Below are 22,770 nucleotides of genomic sequence, written 5' to 3'. Positions count from 1 at the left end.
CACTCCCGGATTATCATCAGTAATACAGTGACGCATCGCCACTCCCGGATTACCATCACTAATACAGTGACGCACCGCCACTCCCGGATTACCATCACTAATACAGTGACGCACCGCCACTCCCGGATTACCATCACTAATACAGTGACGCACCGCCACTCCCGGATTACCATCACTAATACAGTGACGCACCGCCACTCCCGGATTATCATCAGTAATACAGTGACACATCGCCACTCCCGGATTATCATCAGTAATACAGTGACACATCGCCACTCCCGGATTATCATCAGTAATACAGTGACACATCGCCACTCCCGGATTATCATCAGTAATACAGTGACACATCGCCACTCCCGGATTACCATCACTAATACAGTGACGCACCGCCACTCCCGGATTACCATCACTAATACAGTGACACATCGCCACTCCCGGATTATCATCAGTAATACAGTGACGCACCGCCACTCCCGGAATGGCCGCTGCAGTGAGGCGGCCGCAGTGTCAGGTCCCGCGAGACAATGCGAGGCGCGCGCCATGGCCGTCGAACGGTCGGAGGCGCGAATGCGCCTTCGTGGGGCCGACTTTTGGCTTTGACCGTCTGTACCGGGGTGGAGGGATGGCAGCCGGCGAAATCGCGTTTTCTCAGGCCGAGGAGCTTCTGGCGGCCCGAGCTCAGATATTAACCCTTCTCCGCGGGGGAAAAAAGGCTCGAACCACAGCACCTTCGCGGAGCGAAGGCCCAGGCCACGGAGCCTGATCGCGTGCCGCCTGCAAAGCGCTGGAGACGGGGGCGAGGAGGACGTGGCGGATCGCTGCTGTTCAGGTAACTAAACGGGTATGTGAAGGACGTCTCGCTCTCTTCACACCCACTTTTTACAGGAGCAAAAGCCTTTATATATTGAATACCACTTTAATATATATGCGTGGCTGGTTTAAATTGTAAACTGAAAATGTAATGCAGTAAGTGCCTAATCAGTCTGTAAACTGATCCGGCAGGCGGTATTACCAGATTAATGACCCTTTCTTTTTAGTGAAATGCGAAAGGCAATTTTCCCACACACCGTGTGTTTCTGATTGATTAAAATTAATATGCTGTATCCTGTGAATAATACAAAGCACATGGAAGCCATTAAATAAACGCAAGCTTATTAAAGAACAGCTTCCTGAAGTTAAATTTTACAAACATTGAATAGTTCTGCACGGTGACCATGTAACTTAAAGATTAAAGAATTAAATCTGAATATTATCCATTTTTATTCCTGTTAAATCATCGGTTTCAAAACCAAGATTTGCTAACTCAGAGAGGTCTGCGAGGAACCTAGAGCTATCAAACGTGTCCTTTAGTTTTCTGAAAATTTCTGTATTTTTTGACTTACAAATGCATTATTGCTGTACTTGTGGATATATATTTATTATTAAAAAATCCCGTGTATGGCTTGTACGGCTTGCAGTATTTTGCAGTAACATTGTGCCACGTTTAAAATGGAAAAACCCAGTGTCAACATTTATGATGAGGAAACTCCGCATTCCCAGCTTGTAGTCCTACTTGAAGGGTGTGCCCTCTCATTCTGTAAGGATTTGAGAATTTATTTGTTTTTTTCCAAAAGACTGAAAGAAACTCGAGATTGAATTATCAAAGCTTTATTTCAGGCAAGTCTGTCATTAACAAATGATGTACTCAATTATCAACTCGACTGTTCAATGAGACAGCTGTGATCAGCAGTACCTGTGGTCATGCTTTCTTTGGTTAGAAAAGAAAGTGGAGACATTATTGAGAATGGAGCTACAACAGGTCTGCACTCAGCACGGTCATGTTTTTTTCTACACACACACACACACACTAAATTTTGCAAGCTTTTGAAATTTGACTTCTAGCTTCTCCCAAGTAATTTTGAAAAACAACCAAATAAGATTTTGTTGAAAACAGAGAGAGAAGTATTCTATTGTTTGGCTAGATTAAATGCAACTGACATCCTGGGAAATTGAGTGCACAGCAAATATTCAGACACACTTTTTCAACCTCATACTTGCAGTGAAGCCCCATTGCTTCCTCCTTGTGCTGGCACTGTCTTCCCTTTTCTTCCTCCTCGAGTTTGCATCATTTTTTTCTCTTCTAATGCTAGTCTGTATTTCAGCTTCTTGGTGGCACTGGCTTTTCCTTTCCTCTGCAACTGGTTGTAACTGCCCAAATCTAGCTTTGCACTTGTATTCCTAATAGTTGCTGTTTGTTTTTATTCTACTTAAACTTTAAACAGCCTGTTTGATCAGCGAATGTAATTCATCTTATTTTAGCTACTACCAATTGTTATGTTCAGGCTTCATTGTTTATTCATAGCAAAAAATATACACCATAAACAGATTGAATTTTCTATGAACTGAAACCTGCACCTATTTGCGTGCAATAATGTGCAATCGGACTGACAGTTACCTCTTAACTGCAGTATGTTTACATAACACATCTATTCCTCTTTGAACTTGGAAAATAATAAACAGATGCAATCCTTAACTAATTCCCTTAACCCTAAAGCTGTTTCTAAGGCTTTGTTTTATTGCGGCTAATTAATGTAATGGATTTAACATAGAAACATAGAAGATAAGAGCAGGAGTAGGCCATTCGGCCCCTCGAGCCTGCTCCGCCATTCAATGAGATCATGGCTGATCATCCAAACTCAGTACCCTGTCCCTGCCTTCTCCCCATATCCCTTGATCCCTTTAGCCTTAAGAAATATATCTAACTCCTTCTTGAATATATTTAATGAATTGACCTCAACTGCCTTCTGTGGTAGAGAATTCCACAGGTTCACCACTCTCTGGGTGAAGAAATTCCTCCTCATTGCTGTCCTAAATGGCTTACCCCTTATCTTTAGACTGTGACCCCTGGTTCTGGACTCCCCCGCCATCGGGAACAGCCTTCCTGCATCTAGTCTGTCTAGTCCTGTTAGAATTTTATATGTTTCAATGAGATCCCCTCTCATTCTTCTAAACTCCAGCAAATATAAGCCCAATCAACCCAATCTCTCCTCATGCGTCATTCCTGCCATCCCAGGTATCAGTCTGGTGAATCTTCGCTGCACTCCCTCCATGGCAAGAACATCCTCGGATAAGGCGACCAAAACTGCACACAATACTCAAGGTATGGTCTCACCAAGGCCCTGTACAACTGCAGCAAGACATCCTTGTCCCTGTACTCAAACCCTCTCGCTACAAAGGCCAACATACCATTTGCCTTCTTAACCGCCTGCTGCACCTGCATGCTTACCTTCAGCGACTGGTGCACAAGGACACCCAGGTCTCGTTGCACTTCCCCTTCTCCCAATCTATTGCCATTCAGATAATCTGCCTTCCTGTTTTTGCCACCAAAGTGGATAACCTTGCATTTACCCACATTGTACTGCATCTGCCATGCATCTGTCCAATCACCCAACCTGTCCAAATCATACTGGAGTTTCTCGACATCCTCCTCACAGCACACACGCCCACCCAGCTTTGTGTCGTTATTATGTAATTGATGAGTTGTAACAAGTACTATCATATTTAAATAAATGTTTGATTTCAAAAAAAAAAATACTGGACCTGAGAGAGTTTTTCTTAACAATAGGTTAATGTTGGGCACTTTATTTTTTCCCTCACAAAGTCTCTAGCCGCCTTGTATCTGATGTCAGAAGAATTTATGAACTGTGAGCATGCTCCCTGAGATATACTCCTTGTACCCCTTGAAGTTCGATCAGGAATAAAGGGAATAAAGGGAATTCAACATTTATTTTCCAAAATACAACAAAGATGCCAATCTTACAGAAACATGAAGACACAAAAAATATCTGCAGCTCTAAGGATTACCCCAGAGTATCAGCAGTGTTAATTTGTCACCTAACCTCAAAAACTATTTGACTTGGCTGACTATTTGCCAGAATAAAGTAAGTAGTTTGATAAGGTTGCAATTTAAAATATTAACATTTGATGCATTTCTAACTCACCTGAAAGTTATCTGACGAGGATTTTTTCCAAACAAAGCCATTTCATATAGCTCAGTCGTTAGAATGGACAATAATCATTAGAACCCTTCGGACCAGTAACCGTTTGCCACAGACTTGCTTGAAGTGATTGAATAAATCTAACGAGAAAGAGACTAACCCCCTGTGACATTTTCACCCACGCAGATGGAATGTAAAACTGATTTTTAGTAAACAACGACAACTTCTATTTATATAGCATCTTTAACGTCGTAAAACGTCCTAAGGCGCTTCACAGGAGAGTTATCAAACATAATTTGACACCGTGCCACTTGAGATATTAGGACATGTGGGGGTAGGTTTTAAGAAGCGTCTTATAGGAGGAAAGAGAGGTGGGGGGCGGAGAGGTTTAGGGAGGGCATTCCAGAGTTTAGGGCCTTGGCAGTTGAAGGCACGACTGCCAATGATGGAGCGATTTAAAATCAGGGATGCTCAAGATACTAGAATTGTAGGAGTGCAGATATCTCGGAGGGTTGTATGGCTGGAGGAGATTAGCGATAAGGAGGGACGAGGCCATGGAGGGATTTGAAAACAAACCTACTTTAAACTGGCTAACAAAGAAGAAAAAACATTACCTAGTAGATAGTATTTACAGCACAGAAACAGGCCATTCAGTCCAGCAGGTCCAAGCCAGCGTTTATGCTCCACACCAGCCTTCTCCCACCTTTTTGAACCCCATTAACATATCCCTTCTATTCCTTTCTCCCTCGTATGTTTATCTAGCTTCTCCTTAAATGCATCTATGCTAGTCGCCCCAACTACTCCTTGTGGTAGCGAGTTCCACATTCTAACCACTCTGGGTAAAGAAGGTTCTCCTGAATTCCCTATTGGATTTATTAGTGACTATCTTATATTTATTGCTCCTAGTTCTGGTCTTGCCCGCAAGTGGAAATATCTTCTCTACGTCAATCCTATCAAACCCTTTCATAATCTTAAAGACCTCTATCAGGACATCCCTCAGTTTTCTCTTTTCTAGAGAAAAGAGCCCCAGCCTGTTCAATCTTTCCTGATAGTTATAACCTCTCAGTTCTGGTAGCATTCTAGTAAATCCTTTTTGCACCACCTCCAGTGCCTTTTTATATCTTTTTTAAAATATGGAGATCAGAACTATTCACAGTACTATTAAGTGTGGTCTAACCAAGGTTTTATACAAGTTTAACTTCTCTGCTTTTCAATTCTATTGCTTTAGAAATGAACCCCAGTGCTTTGTTTGCTTTTTTATGGCATTATTAACCTGCATCAGTACTTGGGTAGTGATTTTTGTAGAAATTAAAAATACAAAGGTTTTCCTGTGATGTGAAATGTGATGAAACTTCCTATTCATCACACCAACAATTCTTAACTGGTGTTCAGTTGCCTAGTTAATTAACTCATTTAGTTATGCTTAAAATCATTACTTTTGTATAAAAATCTTAAAATTTTCTGATAAGTATTGCACATCAATAACAAAATTGTTATAGTTTTTAAAAGTCTCCATAAATGATAAATTGGGCTATGAAAAGACATGGGACATTTCTTAGTCTAGCTAGTGAGAGTGTCATCATAAATCATGTTAGCAGCTGTATGTTCTAATTTGGATGATAAATTGGCCCTTGCCACAGGGGCATCATGGTTAGAGCTGTCCAGTGGACCTGACCATGCCCCTGTTCTCTAAAGAAGCAGAAAAGAGAAAGCTGGTGGTCGGAGACTTAATTCTGTTGAGATTTCAATAGTCCTTCATTTAGTTGTCTCTGTGGTATCGTAATCTTAGTGTGGGTCAAAGTCTTGAAATGAACTTGCAGTGAATATGCCACTTTGGTTGTATTGGGACCAGTGTTAGCTGTGGAACCATGACCTTTGTACCTTGGTTGTTAATCTTTCAATATATTTGCATATGTCATAGTACAAGTTAGGTTTTCTATCATTATGGGTATGAAGAGCACTTTAAATGAATCCCCTTCAGATTATAACCACTTTAATATGATTATTCTTAATAGGAAATAATTGATAAATATCCATATCATTAAACTGTTTACTTTATTATAAATTAGATTGTAGAAGAAAGATGGTTTCAGAAATGTTCTTTTTACTAATTTGAACTTGTGTCTCCGATAAGGTAATATTCCAGATTTACATTGTTCCTACCCTTCACATAAGATCATCAGATCTTTTATTTCCTGGCTGAAAATCCCCCATTTCTCTTCAGTCTTCCTTATAATTTAGACTCTTTTAACTAGGGATCATTTTCATGGCTCTTTTATGCACTGCTTGCTGCTTCCCAGTGCTAGAATGTGTCTCTTGTGGTGAACTATGTAGTACTCAAGGTACAGACTGGACTGTACAGTTTGATTATCACTTACATTCTGCTGTTTCAGCTATTTTTAAGCATTCTGTTAGTTTTGTTGATTGTTGCTCTGCATTGATTGAATATATTGAGAATTTAGTCTACTAAGACTCCTAGGTTTCTTTCAACTTCATCTGTAGCTATTTCAACAGCATTCATGGAGTATTTTTGTTGCCATTTTTTCCCCTTCCTATGTTCAGTACTTTACTTGTCTGAATTAAATTTCATCTGGCATTTTTCTGCCCACAAACATAATTTTGTCAAACTCCTTCTGTAATTTCTGAGCTGCCTCCTTTGATTGCATTGCCCCATCTAGTTTGGTATAATCTGTGAATTCGATTTATTTGCATTGAATATCACTAGTAGTTGTAACTTCACAAAGGAAAGCCTATGTTTTTACACAAAATGAAAATGGCTGTTTTAACTTTGGTGTATACTGTTTAAATTTTACTCAACCACTGTCTTGTACAAGCTTGGAGCTTTAAATTGCCAGTACATGTGGTCCATTGTAACCATTTTGTTTGTACAAGGCTTATAAAATGTTACTATCAGCCTTGTACAATGTATCGCATTCACAATTGGTAATGAAGGCCAACAATTATCAGTGTTGAATAGGAACAGCAAGTAAAGCCATGAAATAAAAGCTGAAAATGCAGATCAGTGCCATCAATTTCTGAAAAGAGGAAAGACCGATTGTTGTTTCGGATGTAGACTCTTTGTTAGAACTTGGAAAATTAAAATCATGACTTCATTAGTTTGTCATTATAAACTGTTACAGATGACGAATATCTTCATCAGACCTCTGATACACGCAATTTGAAAATTCTTCCTGTAAGAAATGCAGGATGTCTGGATTGATCCTTTATCTACTGCAATGCCATTTTGGTGAATATGAAGAAGGTAAAATTATATATTTGTTTTTTGTGATTAGTAGTACCTGCAAGAGATAGTTTACAAAGGATTCTATTGGGGAGCTTTGTAAACTACCCTGTTTAAAGGTTTTTTAAATGTATGTAATTTACAAAGAATTTATGTTTGAGTTGGATTGGATTTTTGCTGGGACTATGATGAATACCTTTGCCGTTTACCCATCTGATACTATAATGAGGATGTCTTATAATTCTGAGTTTCCAGCTTCAAAATATCCAGTACCTCAAAACAGATCTTTTGAGACAACAAATGTGACCATTGAAGTAACAAGTCATTACTGTCCAGTTAAATTACATAGTCGTATGTGTTCATTTAATTGAGAAACAGATGGGTCTATTCAAGTGCTAGCTTTTGGAAGTGGCAGTATTAATCCAAAATAGGATATGTGGTTTGGAGCATTATGAAAATAAAAACTTTAACATATCTTTACAATTCAATTTAGGGAGATTATTTTGACGTCAGCCATGTTGTAATACAATACATAATTTATATAGTCCCCTATACCATTTGAAATGTCACAAAGCGCTTCAGAGAGGAATTGCTTGATGTGTAGTGTCTGTTCTGTAGGCAAATACTGTGGGTTATTGTGGCAGTTAAAGTGAGTGGTGTGATCCACTTTGTTGCTGAGTCGCAGTTTATTAATGAACTCTTCTGACTGGAAGGGTGTGGCGAGGGGGGCGGGGTGGAATCATTGCCTGTTCCTCATTCTAGTGTATTCATGTGCCTGGGTTCTCTGTTGATGAGATTGCAGACTGGGGAAAAGACCCTCTTTCGGTCCCTGGGTAGAGAAATAAAAAAGCTGATTTTATTTGTCTAGTTTGTTCAGCTGATACCATGATATGTACAAGTTCCTTTTAGATGTTAGATGAGATGGAGGTTCTCATTTGTTAACTAGTTTATTCGCACACATTTGTTGGCATGTCAGTTCCCACAAAAATATAGAGTCACAGCCAAATGTAAGTATGAGTGAGGACATTAATCAGCCTATAGGTGATTTTAGTATTTAACCAGCAAGATGCCATTCATTGACTGCACTGAACCAGTTTCCTGGAAAACAGTCTCCTCATCCTAGTGGAAATGGGTGAAGCTTTAACCAGAATGGGTTGTTCTTATCGTAAGCACTCTGAATTTCTTACCAGAACAGCTCTCTGATGCAACAACAGAAAACGCTGGAAAACTGAGCAGGCCAGGCCAGGCAACATCCGTGGCGAGAGAAAGAGTTAACGTTTCAGGTCGAAACCCTTCAGAACTGAGAAAAAAGCAGGAAATGAAACAGATTAAAAGGCCAGTTTGGGGGCTGGGAAATGGGGGAGGGGATGAAAGAACAAAAGGGAATGTCTGAGAGGTGAAGAGACATTAAGAGATATTCGATACGAGGTGGTAATAGGACAGGTAAAGAGACAAAAGATGGCTCTAGATGAAGTATGAAATGCGCTGGCAGAATGAGACAGCTGCCATGTGGGAGAGAAAAAAAGGAAAAGGCACAAACCAAAGGTGTGGATTAAAAATATAATGGGGGCCGAGGTTATGATCTGAAATTGTTGAACTCGATATTGAGACCGGAAGAGACCGCGGACGGTGAGGTTCCGCGTGGGAATCGAGCGGTGAATTGAAATGACAGGCGACTGGAAGCTCGGGGTCACCCTTATGGACTGAACGGAGGCATCCCGCAAAGCGGTTACCCAATCTGCGTTTGGCCTCCCCAATGTAGAGGAGACCACATCGTGAGCAGCGAATACAGTATACTAGATTGCAAGAAGTACAAGTAAATCACTGTTTCACCTGGAAGGTGTGTTTGGGGCCCTGGACAGTGGGAAGGGGGGAGGTATAAGGGCAGGTGTTGCATTTCCTGCACTTGCACAGGAAGGTGCCAGTGGAAGGGGTGCTGGGGGTGATGGAGGAGTGGACTAGGGTGTCTCGGAGGGAGCGGTCTCTACGGAATGCTGAGAGGGGAGGGGAAGATGCATTTGGTGGTGGGATCATGTTGGAGGTGGTGGAAATGGCGGAGGATGATCCCTTGAATGTGGAGGCTGGTGGGGTGAAAGGTGAGGACAAGGGGAACCCTAACGTGGTTCCGGGAGGGAGGGGCAGGGGTGAGGGCAGAAGTGCGGGAGATAGAACGGACACGGTCGAGGGCCATGTCAACCATGGTAGAGGGGAATCCTCAGTTGAGTTAAAAGGAAGACATGTCGGAAGCACTGATGTGGAAGGTGGCATCGTCGGAGCAGATGCGGCGGAGACGGAGAAACAGGGAGAATGGAATAGAGTCCTTACAGGAGGCGGGGTGGGAGGAAGTGTAGTCCAGGTAGCTGTGGGAGTCAGTGGGCTTGTAGTGAATATTGGTCAATAACCTATCCCCAGAGATGGAGACGGAGAAGTCGAGGAAGGGAAGGGAAAAGTCAGAGATGGACCATGTGAAGGTGAGGGAAGGGTGGAAATTGGAGGCAAAGCGAATGAAATTGTCTAGTTCCGGGCGAGAGCAGGAAACGGCACCGATACAGTCATCAGTGTACCGGAAAAAGAGGTGAGGGAGGGGACCCGAGTAGGACTGGAACAAAGAGTGATCCACATAGCCCACGAAAAGGCAGGCATAGCTAGGACCCATGCGGGTATACATAGCAACACCTTTTAATTTGGAGGAAATGAGTGGAGTCAAAGGAGAAATTGTTCAATGTGAGAACAAGTTCAGCCAGGCGGAGGAGGGTGGTGGTGGATGGGGACTAGTTGGGCCTCTGTTCAAGGAAGAAGCGGAGCGCCCTCAAGCCATCCTGGTGGGGGATGGAGGTGTAGAGGGATTGTACGTCCATGGTGAAAAGGAGGCGGTTGGGGCTGGGAAACTGGAAACTGTTAGTGGCGGAGGGTGTCAGAAGAGTCGTGGATGTAGGTGGGAATAGACTGGACAAGGGGAGAAAAGATAGAGTCGAGATAGGAAGAGATAAGTTCCGTGGGGCAAGAACAGGCTGAAACGATGGGTCTACCAGGGCAGTCCTGTTTGTGGATCTTGGGAAGGAGGTAGAAGCGGGCTGTGCGGAGTTGGGGAACTATGAGGTTGGTGGCTGTGGGGGGTGGGGGGGGGGGAAGATCTCCAGAGGAGATGAGGTCAGTGACAGTCTTGGAAACGGTGGTTTGATGTTCGGTAGTGGGGTCATGGGCCAGGTGGAGGTAGGAGGAGGTGTCGGAGAGTTGCCGTTTAGCTTCCACTAGGTAGAGGTCGATTCGCCAAACAACAGCACCACCCTTCTCTGACGTGACTGCCCAACTTCTGCAGGTAAGGAATTTTGAATTAAACAGTTGAAATAGCGCAGGACAAAAATATACGTACTCAAGATCATAAACTATCACCAAAAAAGGGAACGACCAAAACAACGACAGTGAAAGATCACGTATTATGTTTGAATAGGGGATACAACTAACTAAGCAGAGGAACAAGAAGTGTAGAAGAGCATGCCAGGAGCAGCAGCAGGCGTACCTAAAAATGAGGTGCCAACCTGGGGAAGCTGCAACACAGGACTACATGCATGCTAAAGAGCGGAAGCAGCATGCTATAGACAGGGCTAAGCGATCCCACAATCAACGGATCAGATCAAAGCTCTGCAGTCCTGCCACTTCCAGTCGTGAATGGTGGTGGCCTATTAAACAACTAACGGGAGGAGAAGGCTCCAAGAATATCCCCATCCTCAGTGATGGTGGAGCCCAGCACGTGAGTGCAAAAGACAAGGCTGATGCGTTTGCAACCAACTTCAGCCAGAAGTGCCAAGTGGATGATCCATATCGGCCTACTCCCGAGGTCCCCACCATCACAGAAGCCATTCTTCAGCCAATTCAATTCACTCCACGTGATATCAAGAAACGGCTGAACGCACTGGATACAGCAAAGGCTATGGGCCCCGACAACATCCCGGCTATCGTGCTGAAGACTTGTGCTCCAGAACTAGCCGTGCCTCTAGCCAAGTTGTTCCAATACAGCTACAACACTGGCATCTATCCGACAATGTGGAAAACAGCCCAGGTATGTTCTGTCCACAAAAAGCAGGAGAAATTCAACCCGGCCAATTACCGCTCCATCAGTCTACTCTGAAGGACCACTTCAAAGATCTCCTTAACTGGGACTCTGTCTTCGACGTGAGTGTCCTCAACTCCATCCCGCAGCATGCTACCTGCCACCATCTCAGCACAATCCCAGCCGGCATGAGGTTGAAAAGGCCATCCGACAACTGAAGAACAAGGCCTCTGGAGCAGATGGAATCCCCGCCGAGGCACTAAAGCATGGTGGAGAAGCACTACTGGTGCGAATTCATGAACTAATTTCTCTTATCTGGAAGGAGGAGAGCGTGCCAGGGGATCTCAGACGCCGTAATTGTGACCATCTTCAAGAAAGGTGACAAGTCCGATTGCGGTAATTACAGTGGAGTTTCCCTGCTGTCTGCCACAGGGAAAGTCATCGCAAGAATCCTCCTCAATCGGCTTCTCCCAGTGGCCGAAGAGCTCCTCCCAGAATCGCGATGCAGGTTCCGCCGACTAAGGGGCACAATGGACATGATCTTCACCGCACGTCAATTACAAGAGAAATGCAGGGAACCGCACCAATCGCTGTACATGGCCGCCTTTGATCTCACAAAGGCCTTCGACACTTTCAAACGTGAGCGATTATGGAGTGTCCTCCTCCAATTCGGCTGCCCTCCAAAGTTTGTCACCATCCTCCGGCTGCTTCACGACGACATGCAAGCCGTGATCCTGACCAACGGTTCCACCACAGACCCAATTCACGTACGAATCAAGCAAGGCTGTGTCATCGCACCAACGCTCATCTCGATCTTCCTTGCTGCAATGCTCCATTTCGCCCTCAGTAAGCTCCCCATTGGAGTGGAGCTAATTTACAGAACAAACTGGAAACTGTTCAACCTTCGTCGACTCCAGTCCAGATCCATCCTCTCGTAGAATTACAGTATGCAGACGACGCTTGCGTCTGCGCTCACTCGGACGTCGAACTCCAAACCATCGTCAACACCTTCACTGAAGCATACAAGAGCATAGGCCTTACACTAAACATCCCTGAGACAAAGGTCCTCTACGAACCTGCCCCCGTCACAGTACTGCCCCCTGATTATCAAAATCCACGACAAGGCCTTGGACAATGTGGACCACTTTCCATACCTCGGGAGCCTACTGTCAATAAGGGCAGACATCGACGACAAAGTCCAACACCGCCTTCAGTGTGCCAGTGCAGCCTTCGGTCGCCTGAGGAAGAGAGTGTTTGAAGACCAGGACCTCAAACCTGGCACTAAGCTCATGGTCTACAGAGCAGCAGTGATACCCGCCCTCCTGTATGCCTCAGAGACATGGACCATGTACAGCAAGCACATCAAAGCATTGGAGAGGTACCAACAACGCTGCCTCTGCAAGATCCTGCAAATCCATTGGCAGGATAGGCGCACCGACGTCTGTGTTCTCGCTCAGGCCAACATCCCCAGCATCGAAGCTTTGACCATGCTCGATCAGCTCCGATGGATGGGTCACATCGTCCGCATGCCCGATACGAGACTCCCAAAACAAGCGCTCTACTCGGAGCTCCGACACAGCAAGAGAGCCCCAGGTGGGCAGAGGAAACGCTTCAAGGACACCCTCAAAGCCTCCTTGAAAAAGTGTAACATCCCTGGCCCAAGACCGCACAAAGTGGAGGAGAAGCATCCGGGAAGGCGCCGAACACCTCGAGTCTCTTCGCCGGGAGCAAGCGCAAGGAGCGCACATCAACCCAACCACCCCACCCACCATCTGCCCCATCTGTGACAGACTGTAGGTCCCGCATTGGACTCATCAGTCACCTGCGAATTCATTTTTAATGTGGAAGCAAGTCATCCTCGGTTCCTGAGGGACTGCCTAAGAAGGAGTCTACTCTCAGTCATCAGTAAAGTGTTGGAAGTTGAATTCCCAGCCTTGGTCACCCTGGAGCTATGGCTCCGCAATCCCAATTATATCATATCCGTTTACATCTATTTGTGCAGCTAATTCATCTACATTATTACGAATGCTCCTCGCATTAAGACACAGCCTTCAGGCTTGGTTTTTTTAACACTCTTAGACCTTAGAATTATTGTTTACTGCGGCCATGTTTGATTTAAACCGTTGATTTCTCTGACTTCCACATTTGCTTTTCTCCTTCCTGTCTTTTGCTTCTATCCTTGCTTCCCTTTCCTCTGTCTCCCTGCACAGGTTCCCAACCCCCTGCCATTTTAGTTTAAACCCTCCCCAACAGCACTAGCAAACACTTCCCCATGGACATCGGTCTCTGTCCTGCCCAGGTGCAAACCGTCCAGTTTGTACTGGTCCCACCTCCCGCAGAACCGGTTCCAATGTCCCAGGAATTTGAATTCCCCCCCCCCCCCCCCTTGCACCATTCCTCTAGCCACGTATTCATCTGAAATATCCTTCTATTTCTACTCTGACTAGCACGTGGCACTGGTAGCAATCCTGAGATTACTACCTTTGAGGTCCTATTTTTTAATTTACCTCCTAACTCCCTATATTCAGCTTTTAGGACCTCATCCTGTTTTTTTACCTATATCGTTGGTACCTATATGCACCACAATAACTGGCTGTTCACCCTCCCCCTCCAGAATGCCCTGCAGCCACTCCGAGACATCCTTGTCCCTTGCACCAGGGAGGCAACGTACCATCCTGGAGTCTCGTTTGCGGCCGCAGAAACGCCTAGCTATTCCCCTTACAATAGAATCCCCTATTACTGTAGCTCTCCTCTTTTTCCTCCCGTCCCGTGCAGCTGAACCACCCATGGTGCCAGGAAGTTGGTTGCTGCTGCCTTCCTCCCTCCCCAACAATATCCAAAGCGGTATATCTGTTTGAGAGGGAGATGGTCACAGGGGACCCCTGCACTACCTGCCTGCGCCTACTACTCTGCCTGGCAGTCACCCATTCCCTTCCTGCCTGTGCGGCCTTTACCTGCGGTGTGACCAACTGATTAAACGTGACATCCACGACGTCCTCGGCATCGCGAATGCTCCAGTATGTATCCATTTGCAGCTCCAGTAGCTGCAGCTGGATACACTTCCCGCACACATGGTCGTCAGGGACACAGGAAGTGTCCCTGATTTCCCACATAGTGCAGGAGGAGCATGCCACGGGGCCGAGCTGTCCCGCCATGACTTACCCTTTAATTAATTTAAATTAGATCAAAACCACCAATTATATTCCAATTAAATGATGTACTCAAGGACCCTTGTTTCCTAGCACTCCCGCTACACAACAGAGACCTCAAACTATAACCATAAAAATTAAGACCTTCTAAACTGTATAAACTATGAACCTTAACTGTCAAACTAAAGAGTAGTATAAGTACTTGCCCAATCAGCTGCTTCCTCCTGCCCGCATCACGTTTTGAATCTTGACATGGCTCTGGAACGCTGACGCCGGTCTGCGGGATTGGTAAGCCTCTGTTTTAAAAAAAAAAAAAAAAAAAAGCCCGCGAAAGTGAGTTTAAATACTCACTGAACCTCCGCTCCCGACAATGGCCTGTGGGGGGAAAAAAAGCCCGCGAAAGTGAGTTTAAATACTCAATGAACCTCCGCTCTCACCGCTCCCGACAATGGCCTAAATACAGAACTGAATTAACGTTTGACAGCTTAAGTTTGATTTCAATGAGCCGTATATTCCGCTTGAAGGCTTCCCGCGGACGGAAGCCCCCGACCTGCAAAAAAGAACTGCACCGACAAGGGCAGCAGGCGCATGGAAACACCACCACCTCCAAGTTCCCCTCCAAGTCGCACACCATCCTGACTTAGAAGTATATCGCTGATCCTTCATCGTCGCTGGGTCAAAATCCTGGAACTCGCCACCTAACAGCACTGTGGGAGTACCATCACCACACAGACTGCAGCGGTTCAAGAATGCAGCTCACCACCACCTTCTCAAGGGCAACTAGGGATGGGCAATAAATGCTGGCATTGCCAGCGACACCCTGATCCCATAAACAAATTTTTAAAAATAATCAACCTCCACCCCACCATCGCCTGTCATTATTAGGTTACAAACAACAATTAGGTCACAACTGCTTCCCCAATGTGTTGAAATTGGCATACCCACAACACTGAGTAGAATCAGTACACAAGTCATCCCTCCAGAAGAACTCCGACAACCCACCACACTGAACAGAAATGCCACCAGCAAACTCCCCTCCCCCACTAAACAGAAATCTTGCTATTTACCTCCCACCAACCTCAACAGAAATTTGACCAAACCCTCCCCAACCTGGCTACTGAGGGCAAAGTTAGCTTTCCCTGCCCTCTACTGAGGATAGAGATCCTGCCATTCCCCCTGTTAGATTTATCAGATTTGAGGTTATGATCTTTTCTACAATTTAGTATACCCCACTGAGGACAAACTTGGCCTACCATGGTCTCCCCACTGAGGATAAAGACAACTTTTCCTCTGCCTTTACCAAAGAAATGTCTGCTCACCGGCCTCTTTCTTCCCCTCCCACTCTGATCACAAACTCTGCCTTCCTCTTTTTCCATCTAAAAGCAAATCCCTATTCTCTGCTGAGCTGAAGCTTGTCCTTCTCTCCTTCCCACTGAATAGATTCATCTATTCCTGTCTCCCATGAAGAGTAACTCGACCCCACCCCACCCAGTAAGAAGCAACCCCCGCAACACACCACATCCACGGCTAAGAAACAACTACTGCATATTCCAGCATCTCACTCAGAAGCAACTCGGCACCATCCCTCACCCTGAGCCAAAAACCTACGATCTAACATTATCCCTATCCACAAGTGGAATAGTGCTCTTTCTCTTCCCTACAACCCCCACCCCCCATATCGGAGATGGAATTGGGCCCTGGCCAATATTCCCTTTAATTTTTTTGGGGGGGTGGGGTGCACAACCCATTCAAAATACTGCGCATACGTGTTTTTTCCTATTTAAAAGCCGGCTGCATGGGTGCTGCAGAGCACATCCGCACAGCTTAAAAGGAACATTGGCCCCGGCCCAGAGCAGCTCCCCAGCCAATCCCACCGTCCTCCATCCACTGTTGCCCCCTCTCCCTCCCTGTCCACAGACCCTCTCCCATCCACTCCACCCCCCCCCCCCCCAACCTTTCTACACTCACTGTCTCCCCTCACTACCTTTGTGAAGAAATGGACCCTGGACCAGTGCCGTACACCCCTTCATTGTCTTCTGTTGCTCCCTCTATTGCACCACCTTCCCCAGCCCTGTTCACCTAGTCATCCCTCTCTCCTCCTTTTCCTGTGTTATTCTCTGTTCTCTCCTTTTCTCTCTCCCATTTGCCGCCTCCTCTCCTCTCTTTCCCCCCCCCCCCTTAAACTGGGTCCAGTTATCTCATTTATTTCTAATTTGCTTGAGCTTAATACGGGACTTGGTTTTGACTCCATCTGTGCAATGACATAGCAGATTGACTAGTTTTAAAATATGTGGTCAGCATTTCTTATAGTCCATACATTATAATAGAAAAGTTTAATTTAAATATATCAATGTTTTATATTTTAATCATATTCAAGCTCTGGTGGAAATGTTAAATCCAGGTTTTTTTTTTATAGATGTAGAAGAGTAATTTCTGAAGATTTCAGAAATTGTAACTGGTACTAAAATTTATCTAATATACAAAAGTTTTTCCTAAAGTTTGAGATTGGGGAGTGCATGTAACACAATGGGCATATTATGCTTAAAGATTGATGATAAATTGCAGTTCTAGAGCTTGGGTGTCTTTATAAAATCCCTGATTAATTGGGACTGACTACAGCTGATTTAACCAAAACCGAGTACATTAATGAAACAAATAGGTTGGATTTGAAATTTGTTTTGAATGTTGAAAATTATTATTAAAAAAATGAAGCTATAGCCTCTAACAGCAAATTCAGATAGCAAGGTATCTAGACTTCAGAAGGTTTAGTGTGATCACTGGCCGTTTTTCATTATGATATTAATATGTAGAAGAGTTCTGGAAAAATAAGAAATGCCACATTTTGTAGTTTGTTAAAATTGAAACTTTAATCCCTATCACCAGAATCTTGGGACGTTATGTTACTTCATTTTCTCAACTTGTTTTTGGATTTGATTTTGAAAATTTTGAAATAGTTGTAAAAGTCTCATGTTAGCTTGGCCAGCTTTTCTTAGAAGCCTCTCTTATTTATAAAATTTAAAATGGAAGAAAATTGTGAACATAATTTCATAGATGTTTTGCATTCCTTTGTATATTTTATAAAATTCTACAAGTGATGCAACTATATTAGTACCATATAAAGTCCTGCTTGGTGTCTAATTGGGCTTAGATTTGTTCGCTGAAATGTAGTGAACTCTAGGGAAAAGGTTAATGCTTTTTCAGTTATCAGTTGTAATTAAGATTTGTTAAATGCATTAAAAGTTTATAAAATGTTTGGCCACATTTTCTTTCATTAGTGATTAATTTTGCATATTATAAATGATTACAGGTGATGACCATGTCTACATATTCTGGTAGCTGTGTGAAGGAATGCTCGGTCCTAGGCTGATTCTCCAATGACTATGACAAAGGTAAATGCGATTAATGATTTGTAATAATAAATATGTACAGGTAGACTACCCTTTATCCGAACTTCCGAAAACTGAAACCCTCTAAAAACCGAAGGTTTTTTCGTTCAGCGTAAGTCGTGCGCACGACCCCGACCCCCGCCGCCGACCCCCCACCCTTTCGGATAAGGGATAGTGTATCCTTTACCCGCACTTCCGAAAACCGAAATCCTCTGAAAACCAAAAGGTTTTGTTCAGCGTAAGTCGTGCGCACGACCGACCCCGACCCCCCGCCAACCACCCCCCCACCCCCGCCAAATTTCCCAGTCTTATAAAATACCTTCTGAAATCCGAAATTTTCCGAAAACCGAAACACGGCTGGTCCCGAGGTTTTCGGATAAAGGATAGTCTACCTGTACAAATACTTTTGCAACTTAGCGCATATTTTTGCTGGAACTGTGATGATTACCGTTGTCGTTTACCCATCTGATAGAAAAATCATGTGGATATCTGCTTGTTCTGAGCTTCCAGCAAGATAAACAGTTATTTATTTGGACTAAAATTTCAAATATTCCATTCAAATGAGCTGATGTCCAGGAGTGTGTTATTATTAAACACATGAGCATTTTGACCACAATCTAAATTGGTTGTTTCATTCAATGCAAAGCTGCGCACGCACCTTTGAAATAGATCATTGGATATTTTTTGTCTATTCTACTTGTGTACCTTTTCAGGTATGCAAATCTGATACACAACATTTTTCCATGTCTTGACTCCTTATAACTAATAACTGTTAAACATTTACTATTAATTGCTATTGACTCTCTAACGCTCTTATTTGTGAAAATTACTGTCTATATAACAGGTTTATGTTACTTCAAACTTGTTTTACCAGTTTAAAGAAACATAACTTATACAGCATATTATAGAATTAGGTAGGCCCTATAACCTCCAGAGTTACGGACTAAGCTGGAAAGTGGGATTAGGCTGGATAGCTCTTTTATGGCTGGCACAAACACATTGGGCCAAATGGCCTCCTTCTGTGCCCTAAATTTCTATGATTTCTATAATATGCTGATGCATGAAGAAAATGATTTATAAATGTTTAACTGTTTCTATTGAAAGCATTCAAAGCTTGAATTGCTTGTGATCCTTAATAAGCCAAAGATGTGCGGGTTAGGTTGATTGGCTGTGATAAATTGACCCTTAGTGTTAGGGGGATTAAATACATGGGGTTACGGGGATTGGGTGGGATATGTGTCGGTGCAGGCTCGATGGGCCGAAATGGCCTCTATCTGCACTGTGGGGTTTCTGTGATTTCTGTGATTCTGTGAAGCCAAATTGGAGATGACCATAATTCCAGAAGATGCACGTATCCGTGGAAATTTTTTTAGAAATTTGTCCATGTACAAGTTTAGTACATGGTGATTTGTAATCAGCCAATCATCAACTCCACATGCTGTTGTCTCTTCACTTTTCATCCACATTCTCTTTCAGAAAGTTACAAATAATTGGATTAGATGTTTCTTGATATGAAAAAAGCTGCAGCATTAACTTAGTAATAAATGTTTTCAGTATTCTATTTCCCCTCCCCTCGCCTCAAAGTATGGTTCCGTGGACATTTGTCACTCTCCACTAACTTAGTCAGGAGCTCATGTGTGAGCTTGATGGTGAGTGCTGGCATGTTATCTGACTAGAGGACACCACAGCCAAACCATGTCCTCACCTAGTGTCCATACAAATACACTTCCAATTGTGTGGCTATAGAGCAATCAAGTGTGGGAGTCCTGGCCATTTATATCCTTCCCTAGCATCATGCTCAATTGTAACTCTTCTACCACTTCCCTGGTTAAAATCAGCTAAGAGCACATAGTGGAGATCAAACCTGGGACCTTCCCAGTCTGTATAGCTCAGAGACAGAAACCCTGTAAATCTGGTAGGGTAGTATGCTGGATCAATCACTGAGGAAAAATCACAGTGGACAACCTCCCTTAGAGAGGTTTTGTGACATCAGAGCTGTCCCCAATGTGACTGCCTGCTTCTGCACAGTATAACAGAATTTAGCCTGCCCTGCCCTGGAACTTCTGTTCACTTCTCTCCATTAGTGGGTAAATGTTTGCTTATATGCAAGCACTCCTTTTTTTAAATAAGCAGAATGCAAGTTGTATATTTCTGTCCATCTGCAGTTCATTCGAGTTTCTCTCAATGCTTTTTCAAGATTTACCACCTCTTGCTGTCTTCACAACTGGAACCTAGCAATCCCAGCTGAGGAACGGTGGTTGTTGGGTACTTTATGTTGCATCTTCTAGATTTACTCCTAGAGCTGTTTAGAACTTGAAGTCTAGGAAACCTCCAAAGACCAAGGCAAAGATAAGTTACAGTAAAATAAATTTTGGATGACTTCAACCATTGCACTTTCCCTTTAAGAGACTCCACCTTAGTCTGCCATTAGTGTTAATTATTGGCCAATTTCAGAGCAATGGTGTGAGCACATTGCCTTCCTTCAGTTGCAGATGGTATGTGACGAGGGAAAATCTAGAAGGAATGAGAGCAAAAATAAGATGCACCTTGGAGAGAGAATTTTACCCTGGAAAATAATGTAGCTTCTTTAAATATGGGAGTAGTTCTGAAAATATCCTTTTCTGAATAGATTTTCGTACATGTGGAATTGGTCGTGATGTTGATTGAGAGCAATTGAATTTTATTTTATAAGCTTCAGTTCATCCAGAAGTTAAGCATTTCAGCATCATCATCTTCCCTGTTAAGTAGAGAATTTGTCTTTGAGTCCTGTTTTCAACAAGCTGTTCATTTTCTCCCTTCTAAATTTAATGATGTGTTGGGGGGGGGGGGGGGGTAGTTTTTCTCTAAAGCACTACTGACCCAATTTATTGATCCTCAACACTGCTGAACGTTTACTCATGTGCACTGGCTAATGTTGAGACTGGCCTTCAAAATGAGAGTGGATTGTACATTTTTACTTGGTAAATTTTGATGCACACTTTGTATCAATGTGCAGAATCTCTTGTTTTAAGGAGGTTTGTATGAAAATAACCTCCAGATACACTTGCCCTTGATTGATAACTAATTGTTTGAAAAGTTAATAGCCATCTTCAGAACTTTTTCTTTTCAATTTTGGCCATTTTTTTTTCTTGTCAAAGGACACGTTGAAAAGATCATTAGGCAATTGTCTTGAGAGGGTTACTGATCTTGAAACTTTAAGGAAGTTGGCCATAACAAGTAGTTGATGCAGCAGGTCTGTGTTAAATGGCGGTATCAATATTAATTCATTTCCTCCAACTCCGTACATCTCGTCAGTACACAGGATGTCATCAGCATTCACTTTGTAAGCAATAATATTTACGTGTGCTACAAAACAAAAGAAAGTTAATAATTCTTAATTTTTTGTCTTAAGAGGGCTCCCAGTAGTGAGATTGCAATCTTAATATAATGTGCTATTTTGTTTTTACTTTGGATCTGTAGTTAAGAAACCATACTGCTGTTGTTTTTGCAGAATGAAAAGATCGGCCTTTCAGCAGGAGCTAATTGAAAACAGTGATGTACCCCTCCGATGAATTATGATTTAATGCTTGATTCATGTTGTTTATACAGATCTGTTGAGTGAATTGTGAGACTGATGAAACTAAGGAACTGCAGTGAAACTCGGCTACAAATTTGTTTTCAATTACACAACAATAAAGTTACTACTTTTTAACTTGGTTTGTTTTTTCTTTTTAAATTAAATGTACTATTTCCTGTTCAGCCCATGAAAACCAACACTCAGAAGTGCTTATATATACAAACTGTTCTACTTTGTACAACAGCTGAGACTTTAAATGCTGAAAGTTTCACACTAATTACCCATTTTAGGGGCTGAAATTCCTATGTTTCCTAAAAATGGTTGAAATTAATGGACAACTAATTAAAACATAGAAAGACACCAAACTGAAAACTGCAATTTCTGAGAAAGCAATTTTGTAAACCGAAATGAAAAAACTTATCCAATCACAGTGCAGCTGTAATAATCCTTGAACACATCTCCAGTAGCTAACTACGCACTTAACTGGTATCAATGTCAACGTTTGTTTATTTGGCTATGGAGTGCAATTTTGGTTGAAAATAACTGAACGTCAGCAGAGCAAATCCCAAATTACCTATAATGCCTTGCATGTCCTCAGACTCTTGGTAGCAATCATAGATGTATCACATGGCAGTTCCAACATTGTAGCCTGATCAAACTATTTTGATGTACTACATTTTTTTTTTTGAGTAGACATATGCAGATTTGCATGTCTACAGTGTAGCCACCTTTAGCTCTGTAGTGGCCTAGGAAAAAGAGATGTTGAAGATTTCCTTGCCCCTCTAAGCAGTATTTATTGGCCTGGCAGTACTTTTAATTAATTTGTTTATTAAGCTCATTGGAATAAAAATCAATATTGATTTGACTGTGCAGTTAAAAAGTGCTGCATGACTTCCTCGTAAATGACCTTAAAAAGCAAAAATGTTGTTGATCGTTAATCCATTTTTGGCAGGGGAGTTATCACCAGAGCAGCACTAAACACATAAATAGTCTATTTATGTTTTCTACCTCCAATCCACTACTTTTTAGTCACGTTTACTTTGCTCCTGAAATTAGCAGCCTCTTGCAGTGGAAAATATGAGTCATACATGAAAATATTCAGCAGTTTATCTTTTTTGTAACTGAACAGCCACTCCTGACTTATACAGGCCTTTTATTTATTTCCTGCGATATGGAGCAGAAGGATGCAGGTATGTACTAATGATTCCCAGCATGGTGAGTTTCTAATCTTGGCTTTGTTGCCTTGGGTTGGAATTATGCTTTCCCATCAAAAGTGAAGGAAAAAGGGGAGTGAAACTTAGGAACAGGAGTAGGCCATTTAGCCCCTTGAGCCTATTTTGCTATTCAATGAGATCATGGCTGATCTGTGACCTTGAAATGGGATTTCAACACATTAGTCCAGGCCTCTGG

General features: G+C 43.0%; 1 long non-coding RNA gene across 4 annotated transcripts; it reads left to right on the top strand.

Moving 5' to 3' along the window:
* The first annotated feature begins 461 nt into the window (after window positions 1-461).
* LOC147114949 (uncharacterized) lies at window positions 462-21,495 on the top strand. Of its 4 annotated transcripts, none has more exons than XR_015079017.1 (5): window positions 462-829; window positions 3,641-3,920; window positions 7,118-7,239; window positions 17,726-17,807; window positions 21,295-21,495. It is a non-coding gene; the product is annotated as an uncharacterized LOC147114949 (long non-coding RNA). The 4 variants fall into 4 exon arrangements; XR_015079016.1 differs by lacking the exon at window positions 3,641-3,920 and adding an exon at window positions 8,414-8,553 and having other exon boundaries at window positions 467-829; XR_015079015.1 differs by lacking the exon at window positions 3,641-3,920 and adding an exon at window positions 8,409-8,553 and having other exon boundaries at window positions 467-829.
* The last annotated feature ends 1,275 nt before the right edge of the window (window positions 21,496-22,770 follow it).

Source organism: Somniosus microcephalus, chromosome 7 (genome assembly GCF_052327205.1).
Source record: "Somniosus microcephalus isolate GS21.2 chromosome 7, FLI_Smic_1.0, whole genome shotgun sequence".
Classification (NCBI taxonomy): domain Eukaryota; kingdom Metazoa; phylum Chordata; class Chondrichthyes; order Squaliformes; family Somniosidae; genus Somniosus; species Somniosus microcephalus.
The sequence above is the reverse complement of the archived record's forward strand: the minus strand, read 5'-3'. Positions and strand labels throughout refer to the sequence as shown.